This window comes from Salmo salar, chromosome 26 (genome assembly GCF_965601325.2).
Source record: "Salmo salar chromosome 26, fSalSal1, whole genome shotgun sequence".
In the NCBI taxonomy this organism is placed as follows: domain Eukaryota; kingdom Metazoa; phylum Chordata; class Actinopteri; order Salmoniformes; family Salmonidae; genus Salmo; species Salmo salar.
In genome coordinates, this window is record NC_138316.1 from 44,411,388 (window position 1) to 44,423,410 (window position 12,023).

Consider the following 12,023-nt stretch of genomic DNA (forward strand, 5'->3'; position numbering starts at 1 on the left):
GATGAGTGCACATTTCCCCGCTGCGTCTTGGTCCACTTTACCCTACGACAACCGTGACAGAATCTCCCACCAACCAAGGACCAAGCAGCGGGGTAAGGAGCAACGGGAGAATCATATGGACTATTGGGAGTTTTGGACGTGGGAGGAGATTTTGGCCGGAGAGGGCCCATGGAGGAAGTCTGGTGAGGACCGGGAACGCTACTGGGGAACACAGCTGGCGTTCAAACCGAAGAGGCAGCCCCAATAATTTTTTTGGGGGGGGGCACATGGACAGATCGGCGGAGCCGAGGATGGAACCAGAGCCAGTCAGGGTAAAATTGGAGGTGAGCGAAGCAGAGACTATTAAGGGAAAAATTGGAGATGAAAACTATGAGAGAGCTACTGTGTTGGTGTATTAGGCATGACATTCGCCCTACAGAGCGTGTCCGTAAATTGATGTCACCTGAGTCAGCTCTACATACGTGTCCTGAGGTGCGTGCTAGCCGGCTGGTGAAGACAGTACCAGCACCACGCACCAGGCCTCCAGTACATCAGCCCAGTCCAGTATGTCCTGTTCCCGCTCCTCGCACTAGCCTTGAAGTGCGTGTCTCCAGTCTGATACCTCCAGTACCAGCACCACGCACCTGGCCTCCAGTACATCAGCCCAGTCCAGTACATCCTGTTCCCGCTCCTTGCACTAGCCTTGAAGTGCGTGTCTCTAGTCTGATACCTCCAGTACCAGCACCACGCACTAGGCTTCCAGTGCATCAGCCCAGTCCAGTATGTCCTGTTCCCGCTCCTTGCACTAGCCTTGAAGTGCGTGTCTCCAGTCTGATACCTCCAGTACCAGCCCCACGCACTAAGCTTCCAGTGCGTCAGCCCAGTCCAGGACGTACTGTTCCCGCTCCTCGCACTAGCCTTGGGGTGCATGTCCCCAGTCTTGTACCTCCACTACCAGCCCCACGCATCAGGCTTCCAGTGCGTCAGCCCAGTCCAGAACTTCCGGCAACAGTGCCTCGTCCAGAACTTCCGGCAACAGTGCCTCGTCCAGAGTATCCGGCAACAGTGCCTCGTCCAGAGTATCCGGCAACAGTGCCTCGTCCAGAGTATCCGGCAACAGTGCCTCGTCCAGAGTATCCGGCAACAGTGCCTCGTCCAGAGTATCCGGCAACAGTGCCTCGTCCAGAATATCCGGCAACAGTGCCTCGTCCAGAACTTCCGGCAACAGTGCCTCGTCCAGAGTATCCGGCAACAGTGCCTCGTCCAGAATATCCGGCAACAGTGCCTCGTCCAGAACTTCCGGCAACAGTGTCCCGTCCAGAACTTCCGGCAACAGTGTCCCGTCCAGAACTTCCGGCAACAGTGTCCCGTCCAGAGTATCCGGCAACAGTGCCTCGTCCAGAGTATCCGGCAACAGTGCCTCGTCCAGAGTATCCGGCAACAGTGCCTCGTCCAGAGTATCCGGCAACAGTGCCTCGTCCAGAGTATCCGGCAACAGTGCCTCGTCCAGAGTATCCGGCACCAAGAGAGACGGCCCACTGTCTGGAACCAAGAGAGACGGCCCACTGTCCGGAACCAAGAGAGACGGCCCACTGTCCGGAACCAAGAGAGACGGCCCACTGTCCGGAACCAAGAGAGACGGCCCACTGTCCGGAACCAGGAGTGACGGCCCACTGTCCGGAACCAGGAGAGATGGCCCACTGTCCGGAACCAGGAGAGACGGCCCACGGTCCGGAACCAGGAGAGTCGCCCTACAGTCCGGAGCCGAGTGAGACGGCCTGCAGTCCGGAGCCGAGTGAGACTGCCTGCAGTCCGGAGCCGAGTGAGACTGCCTGCAGTCCGGAGCCGAGTGAGACTGCCTGCAGTCCGGAGCCGAGTGAGTCTGCCTGCAGTCCGGAGCCGAGTGAGTCTGCCTGCAGTCTGGAGCTTCCGGAGTCGGCTTGCAGTCCGGAGCTCCCAGAGACGCTCTTCAGCCCTGAGCATTCAGCAGGGGTGGACAGGTTGGGTGGGGGAAATAGACCTGAGCCTGAGCCATCTCCAGTATAGGTCGGTTGGGGGGGGGGGGGGGTGTAGCACAGGAGCCGTCGTTGACGGCAGCCACCCTCCCTTCCCTCCCTTTAGTTTAGGGGATTTATTTTTGTTGTGGGGTCATTTTGTTTATTTGTGTGAGGTGCATCCGGGGTCTGCACCTTTGGGGGGGGTACTGTCACGTCCTGACCAGTAATAGGGGTTATTTGTTATTGTAGTTTGGTCAGGACGTGGCAAGGGGTATTTGTTTTATGTGGTTCGGGGTGGTTGTGTGTTTAGTGGGGTGTTTGATTTATTATTCCCGGGTTTTGGGCAATGTTCTATGTTTATGTATTTCTATGTTTAGTCTAGTCATTTGTTTTTCTATGTTTAGGTAATTGGGGGGTTGGACTCTCAATTGGAGGCAGGTGTTTTCTTGTTGCCTCTGATTGAGGGTCCTATAAATAGGTATGTGTTTGTGTTGGTATTTTGTGGGAGATTGTGCTGTGTATAGCTTTGTACCTTACCGGCCTGTTATTAGTTGTTGTGTTTTTTTGTGTACGTGTTGTTTTGGTTCACCTTCTTATCCATTTAATAAAAAGAAGATGAGTGCACATTTCCCCGCTGCGTCTTGGTCCACTTTACCCTACGACAACCGTGACAGTTTTCCTTATCAGATGACCTTAAGTTTTTCCTCAAATTGTTTTCATCTTATTGTCTCCCAGCAGAAAAATGAGTTGTCATGAAGGTCGCTCGTGGTGTCTCTGACAATTGTCTGCATGTACCCGCCAATCCCGAGAGAAATACAGAAATACAGCCGGTATGATTGTCCTTGAATTATCCTTTTAAATGGTACAGTACATCAGTGACGCTGTGACATTTCTGGGTAGACATGTCGTCTGTGGTTCACTCAGAGAGAAGTCTAATGGGATCACAGTAGAGTCAGGCCTCAGGGAGAGACAGTCTCTACTGGCTCTGGCTTCAGCTTCTTCTGTTCCCAGGATGACAACATCTGAACTGATGTCCTAACCAACTCCTGCACTGCTATACATCAACTGACTTACTAACCAACTCCTGAACTGCTTTACATCAACTGACTTACTAACCAACTCCTGCACTGCTATACATCAACTGACTTACTAACCAACTCCTGAACTGCTTTACATCAACTGACTTACTAACCAACTCCTGCACTGCTTTACATCAACTGACTTACTAACCAACTCCTGCACTGCTTTACATCAACTGACTTACTAACCAACTCCTGCACTGCTTTACATCAACTGACTTACTAACCAACTCCTGCACTGCTTTACATCAACTGACTTACTAACCAACTCCTGCACTGCTTTACATCAACTGACTTACTAACCAACTCCTGAACTGCTTTACATCAACTGACTTACTAACCAACTCCTGAACTGCTTTACATCAACTGACTTACTAACCAACTCCTGCACTGCTTTACCTTAACTGGCTTACTAACCAACTCCTGCACTGCTTTACATCAACTGACTTACTAACCAACTCCTGAACTGCTTTACATCAACTGACTTACTAACCAACTCCTGCACTGCTTTACCTTAACTGGCTTACTAACCAACTCCTGCACTGCTTTACCTTAACTGGCTTACTAACCAACTCCTGCACTGCTTTACCTTAACTGGCTTACTAACCAACTCCTGCACTGCTTTAAACCTCAAATCTCTTACTAACCAACTCCTGCACTGCTTTAAACCTCAAATGGCTTACCAGCCAACTCCTGCACTGCTTTAAACCTCAACTGACTTACTAAACAACTCTTATACTGATTTAAACCTCAACTGCACTGTCCGGTGTGGGTAGGAAGAACACTAGGCCTGATGAACTGCACTGTCCGATGTGGGTAGGTAGAACACTAGACCTGATGAACAACACTGTCCGGTGTGGGTAGGTAGAACACTAGGCCTGATGAACAACACTGTCCGGTGTGGGTAGGTAGAACACTAGACCTGATGAACAGCACTGTCCGGTGTGGGTAGGTAGAACACTAGGCCTGATGAACAGCACTGTCCGATGTGGGTAGGTAGAACACTAGACCTGATTAACTGCTCTGTCCGGTGTGGGTAGGTAGAACACTAGGCCTGATGAACAGCACTGTCCAGTGTGGGTAGGTAGAACACTAGGCCTGATTAACTGCTCTGTCCGGTGTGGGTAGGTAGAACACTAGGCCTGATGAACAGCACTGTCCAGTGTGGGTAGGTAGAACACTAGGCCTGATGAACAGCTTCTACCATACCCGTTGAAAGGCTTCATCCATATTGGATTACTTCACATTTTATTGTGTTACAAAGTGGAATTAAAATGTTTTTCATTTTTCATTTTTAGTCAACGATCTACACAAAATACTCTAATGTCAAACTGTAAAATATAGTATATATATATATATATATATATATATATATATATATATATATATATATATATATATATATATATATATATTTTAAGATGAATGAATAATAAAACACTAATATATCTTGATTAGATAAGTATTCACTTTTTACAGTTTTATTTCAGTGCCTTGTTGAATGCATATGCATGTTTTGGAATATTTTAATTCTGTATATTTGTATACGTCTTTTCACTCTGTAATTTAGGTTAATATTGTGGAGTCACTACCATGTTGTTGATCCATCCTCAGTTTTCTCCCATCACAGCCATTTAACTCTGTAGCTGTTTTAAAATCACCAATGGCCTCATGGTGAAATCCTTAAGCAGTTTCCTTCCTGTCCTGCAGCTCAGTTCAGAAGGGCGACTGCATCTTTGATGTGTCTGGGTTGTTTAATACATCATCCACAGCATCGTTATTAACTTGACCATTCTTAAAGACATATTCAATGTCTGATTTGTTATTGGTACACATCTACCAATCACTGCCCTCCTTTTTGAGGCTTTCAAATAGCTCCTTGCTCTTTGTAGTTGAATCTGTGCTTGAAATTCAATATTTGACTGAGGGACCTTACAGATGTATGTATGGGGGACAGAGGAAGGGGTAGTCATACAAAAATCATGTCAACCACTATTATATCACACAGACTGATTCAGTATAACATTATGTGATTTGTTAAGCCAGATGTTTACTTCTGAAGGAATTTGCTTAAACAAAGTGGGTGAATACTTATGCAAAGACTATATCACTTTGACATTGTGGAATATTTTAGGTAGATCCCCAAAAAATTACAATTAAATCGGTTTCAATCCCACTTTGTAACGCAACTAAAATGTGAAACAAAAGCTCATGGGAGTGTGGACTTTCTATAGGCCCTGTGTATTAGAAATGAACTAATCATGGCTGTAGTTCCCATGGCCCTTTTCATGGAGCTAATTCAATCAATCACAGTTGAACATGTTAAAGGTGATATGACATCATCCCACAACAATGGCTTGACTTCCTGCTTTAAAAAAAAATTAAATCAATTGATTAATATTGGCTCTCCCAGTGTGGGTATGTCAGTGGACAAATCAGGAAGAGTTCTATAGTTTCTAATGTCTGTAACTAGGAAGTTTCCCCACTCTGTATGATGATGTCATCTTTCTGAGTGTACCTGTAAAGTCTTGTGCTTGAACTTTTCTTGTATATGTACATACTGTGTTCTATGCTCCAGCAAAGAATCCCTTTCATTTCCAGGTGTCCTGGATCTTACCTCTAGTGTGATATGCAGTGCTCCATCTGTCAGACTAAATGAATGTACGTGATGCGGGAGAGGACAAAGTAATCATTCTGAGCTTCATATTACTTACAGTAATCCAGGTAGGTGGCATTCAGACACTGTTCCCAGGTCCCTGTTAAATTCATTAGCGTACCATTTCAGCTTATCTTGTGTAATTGCATTAGCATCCAAGTTGAAGTGCTAGAACGGGACAGTGACGATAATTAAAAATGTTCTCAAACTCACTCCACATCCATCTACCAAACAAGAGTTGTGTGAGTGGAATCACGCCCCTTAGATAGCAACAACACTCTGGCTACATAAGGGTTGAGTGTAGGTAGGTGTCTAATTGTATATTAAAGTCTTCATGCTGAAAATGCACTACAACTCACAAAGGAAATGCTGACGCATGGCCTGGGGGAGTTTAATGGAGCAACAATTAGGAGGTGACGTCGGTGGCTCAGTCAGTGGATAATACTCTCCTCCTGAGGCGCTCCGACAGCGTCGACAACAGTGCTTGCCAATCAAGGAAGCCATCAATTGTCATTATGTTTGGTTAACATTTAACATGTTTCTAGAACCTTCTATGTCTTGTACTATACCAGAGGTGGTAATGAGGGTCGTGGATGGTGTCAGTTTTGGAGCCCTTTTTGTTGCAAAGAACCGTGATAATTGCGGATGCACCTCTTTTCTTCACCTAAATGCTTTCCATCTCTGTATTCCGGTAATTAAAGTTCACAACATCATTACCTCTTCCTGTCCCTCTTTCCCCTCGGCAGTTACAGTACGTCATTTAGTGCTCTTCTTTCCCCCTCCCTTTTCTTTAAAACATTCTCACTCTCCCCCTTTTCATATCTTCTCTCAACCAGCTCTCTCTATATTTGGCCCGGCCCTGTTCAAATGTAGTTATTTTATTTAACCTTTAACTAGGCAAGTCATTAAGGACAAATTCTTATTTACAATGATGGCCTAACCCGGCAAAACTCTAACCCAGATGACGCTGGGCCAATTGTGCGCCGCCCTATGGGACTCCCAATCACGCCGTTTGTGATACAGCCTGGAATCGAACCAGGGTCTGTAGTGACACCTCTAGCACTGAGATGCAGGGCACCACTGAGGAGCCCAAATGAATCCCTTTACTGCATCCTGCCTTCCTACTAGCTCCTTGAGGTGTTTCTCTTATCCAATCATTTACAGAGCAGTGGAGCAGGGAACATCTCAAGGAAAATGAGGAAGTAAGGATGCCCTTTTAGGGTATTTGAACTGGGTCTCTCCTTTGTTCCATCCTGTCGGGCTAATGGTCTGCGACTTACAGATATGGGAAATGCAAATTTGTAGTGTATTCAAGGTTTATGAAGGCTTTTTTTCCCACTTAAAAATGTCAGACTTGATTTGCCCTAACAAAAAATGGAACACCCCTACAAAAAATATCCATTAATTCTAATCCACATAATAATTCACATTTCCTGTTGCTGCAGGATTATTTTCCTGCTGTGACAAACTGGCTCAAATTAAGATCCTACATCTGTATGTCATTTCTTTGTGTCTCGCAAGCCTTGGGACTTCCAGCTCAGTAGGCCCCTCCCTCTTCCTGTCAAAAAGGAGAGGAAGACATATTACACCTATACATAAAGAGAGGGGGTAGAGGGGGAAAAGAGAGGGGTGTGGTATGAGAGGGGGTAGAGGGGGAAAAGAGAGGGGGTGGAAAGAGAGGGGGTAGAGGGGGAAAAGAGAGGGAGGAAAAAGAGAGGGGGTAGAGGGGGAGAAGAGAGGGGAGTGGAAAGAGAGGGGTAGAGGGGGAAAAGAGAGGGGAGTGGAAAGAGAGGGGGTAGAGGGGGAAAAGAGAGGGGAGTGGAAAGAGAGGGGTAGAGGGGGAAAAGAGAGGGGAGTGGAAAGAGAGGGGGTAGAGGGGGAAAAGAGAGGGGTGTGGTATGAGAGGGGGTAGAGGGGGAAAAGAGAGGGGAGTGGAAAGAGAGGGGGTAGAGGGGGAAAAGAGAGGGGGGGGAAAAGAGAGGGGGTAGAGGGGGAGAAGAGAGGGGAGCGGAAAGAGATGGGTAGAGGGGGAAAAGAGAGGGGAGTGGAAAGAGAGGGGGTAGAGGGGGAAAAGAGAGGGGTGTGGTATGAGAGGGGGTAGAGGGGGAAAAGAGAGGGGGTGGAAAGAGAGGGGGTAGAGGGGGAAAAGAGAGGGGAGTGGAAAGAGAGGTGGCATATGAGAGGGGGAGAGGGGGGGAAGAATAGAGGGGGGGTTAAGACATGGGGAAAGGGGGTTGGGGAGAGAGGGGGTAAAGAGAGAGGGGAAAAAGGGGTGGAAGGACAGGGGGACAGAGAGGGGGGAGAAAGAGGGGGAAGAGGGGGGTGGAAAGAGGGGTGAGAGAGGGGGGAAAGCAAGGGAAGGAGAGAAAGAGATTTTTATTTTTGGCTCCCTGTTACACCTTAACCTCGTTCCCCCTCTCCTTCCTCTCCTCCTTGCTTGCCTCACTATTCTCCTTAGTGAGAGAGAGAGACTCCTACTAACTAATAAAAGGAGAGAATGGCCTGACAGCCATGTTGAAGGGAGAGGAGAGATGATGCTCCACCACACTAGAACCCTCCCACTGACAGAATGGATGAGAGCCATGTTGAAGGGAGAGGAGAGATGATGCTCCACCACACCAGAACCCTCCCACTGACAGAATGGATGACAGCCATGTTGAAGGGAGAGGAGAGATGATGCTCCACCACACCAGAACCCTCCCACTGACAGAATGGATGAGAGCCGTGGGGAAGGGAGAGGAGAGATGATGCTCCACCACACCAGAACCCTCCCACTGACAGAATGGATGAGAGCCGTGGGGAAGGGAGAGGAGAGATGATCGCTCCACCACACCAGAACCCTCCCACTGACAGAATGGATGAGAGCCGTGGGGAAGGGAGAGGAGAGATGATGCTCCACCACACCAGAACCCTCCCACTGACAGAATGGATGAGAGCCGTGGGGAAGGGAGAGGAGAGATGTCGCTCCACCAGAACCCACCCACTGACAGAATGGATGAGAGCCGTGGGGAAGGGAGAGGAGAGATGATGCTCCACCACACCAGAACCCTCCCACTGACAGAATGGATGAGAGCTGTGGGGAAGGGAGAGGAGAGATGATGCTCCACCACACCAGAACCCTCCCACTGACAGAATGGATGAGAGCCGTGGGGAAGGGAGAGGAGAGATGATGCTCCACCACACCAGAACCCTCCCACTGACAGAATGGATGAGAGCTGTGGGGAAGGGAGAGGAGCGATGTCGCTCCACCAGAACCCTCCCACTGACAGAATGGATGAGAGCCGTGGGGAAGGGAGAGGAGAGATGATGCTCCACCACACCAGAACCCTCCCACTGACAGAATGGATGAGAGCCGTGGGGAAGGGAGAGGAGAGATGATGCTCCACCACACCAGAACCCTCCCACTGACAGAATGGATGAGAGCCGTGGGGAAGGGAGAGGAGAGATGTCGCTCCACCAGAACCCTCCCACTGACAGAATGGATGAGAGCCGTGGGGAAGGGAGAGATGTCGCTCCACCACACCAGAACCCTCCCACTGACAGAATGGATGAGAGCCGTGGGGAAGGGAGAGGAGAGATGATGCTCCACCACACCAGAACCCTCCCACTGACAGAATTGATGAGAGCCGTGGGGAAGGGAGAGATGTCGCTCCACCAGAACCCTCCCACTGACAGAAGCAGAAGGTGTGTGGGAGGACCAAGCTGACACATGGGGGAGTTCAGGTCTCTGCTCATAACACCAACACTACTGTTGAGGACTCTCAGGAGGCTGGGTTCACAACACATTCATAGGTTCCTAACGCTGACTGTGTTTTGATTAATGAGAGGACACTGACTGTTAGATTGAGGGTAGATGTGATAGAAACACCATATGATTGACTACTTTGTGTTCATGTAGCCTACTGTGGCTATTGGACTATGCTGTGACTACACTAGCTTTGTGTTCATGTAGCCTACTGTGGCTATTGGACTCTGCTGTGACTACACTAGCTTTGTGTTCATTTAGCCTACTGTGGCTATTGGACTCTGCTGTGACTACACTAGCTTTGTGTTCATGTAGCCTACTGTGGCTATTGGACTATGCTGTGACTACACTAGCTTTGTGTTCATGTAACCTACTGTGGCTATTGGACTCTGCTGTGATTACACTAGCTTTGTGTTCATGTAACCTACTGTGGCTATTGGACTCTGCTGTGACTACACTAGCTTTGTGTTCATGTAGCCTACTGTGGCTATTGGACTCTGCTGTGATTACACTAGCTTTGTGTTCATGTAGCCTACTGTGGCTATTGGACTCTGCTGTGACTACACTAGCTTTGTGTTCATGTAGCCTACTGTGGCTATTGGACTATGCTGTGACTACACTAGCTTTGTGTTCATGTAGCCTACTGTGGCTATTGGACTATGCTGTGACTACACTAGCTTTGTGTTCATGTAGCCTACTGTGGCTATTGGACTCTGCTGTGACTACACTAGCTTTGTGTTCATGTAGTCTACTGTGGCTATTGGACTATGCTGTGACTACACTAGCTTTGTGTTCATGTAGCCTACTGTGGCTATTGGACTATGCTGTGCCTACACTAGCTTTGTGTTCATGTAGCCTACTGTGGCTATTGGACTCTGCTGTGACTACACTAGCTTTGTGTTCATGTAGCCTACTGTGGGTATTGCACTCTGCTGTGACTACACTAGCTTTGTGTTCATGTAGCCTACTGTGGCTATTGGACTATGCTGTGACTACACTAGCTTTGTGTTCATGTAGCCTACTGTGGCTATTGGACTATGTTGTGACTACACTAGCTTTGTGTTCATGTAGCCTACTGTGGCTATTGGACTCTGCTGTGACTACACTAGCTTTGTGTTCATGTAGCCTACTGTGGCTATTGGACTCTGCTGTGACTACACTAGCTTTGTGTTCATGTAGCCTACTGTGGCTATTGGACTCTGCTGTGACTACACTAGCTTTGTGTTCATGTAGCCTACTGTGGCTATTGGACTCTGCTGTGACTACACTAGCTTTGTGTTCATGTAGCCTACGGTGGCTATTGGACTCTGCTGTGACTACACTAGCTTTGTGTTCATGTAGCCTACTGTGGCTATTGGACTATGTTGTGACTACACTAGCTTTGTGTTCATGTAGCCTACTGTGGCTATTGGACTCTGCTGTGACTACACTAGCTTTGTGTTCATGTAGCCTACTGTGGCTATTGGACTCTGCTGTGACTACACTAGCTTTGTGTTCATGTAGCCTACGGTGGCTATTGGACTCTGCTGTGACTACACTAGCTTTGTGTTCATGTAGCCTACTGTGGCTATTGGACTCTGCTGTGACTACACTAGCTTTGTGTTCATGTAACCTACTGTGGCTATTGGACTCTGCTGTGACTACACTAGCTTTGTGTTCATGTAGCCTACTGTGGCTATTGGACTCTGCTGTGACTACACTAGCTTTGTGTTCATGTAGCCTACTGTGGCTATTGGACTCTGCTGTCACTACACTAGCTTTGTGTTCATGTAGCCTACTGTGGCTATTGGACTCTGCTGTGACTACACTAGCTTTGTGTTCATGTAACCTACTGTGGCTATTGGACTCTGCTGTGACTACACTAGCTTTGTGTTCATGTAGCCTACTGTGGCTATTGGACTCTGCTGTGACTACACTAGCTTTGTGTTCATGTAGTCTACTGTGGCTATTGGACTCTGCTGTGACTACACTAGCTTTGTGTTCATGTAGCCTACTGTGGCTATTGGACTCTGCTGTGACTACACTAGCTTTGTGTTCATGTAACCTACTGTGGCTATTGGACTCTGCTGTGACTACACTAGCTTTGTGTTCATGTAGCCTACTGTGGCTATTGGACTCTGCTGTGACTACACTAGCTTTGTGTTCATGTAGCCTACTGTGGCTATTGGACTCTGCTGTCACTACACTAGCTTGTGTTCATGTAGCCTACTGTGGCTATTGGACTCTGCTGTGACTACACTAGCTTGTGTTCATGTAACCTACTGTGGCTATTGGACTCTGCTGTGACTACACTAGCTTTGTGTTCATGTAGCCTACTGTGGCTATTGGACTCTGCTGTGACTACACTAGCTTTGTGTTCATGTAGCCTACTGTGGCTATTGGACTCTGCTGTGACTACACTAGCTTTGTGTTCATGTAGCCTACTGTGGCTATTGGACTCTGCTGTGACTACACTAGCTTTGTGTTCATGTGGCCTACTGTGGCTATTGGACTCTGCTGTCACTACACTAGCTTTGTGTTCATGTAGCCTACTGTGGCTATTGGACTCTGCTGTGACTACACTAGCT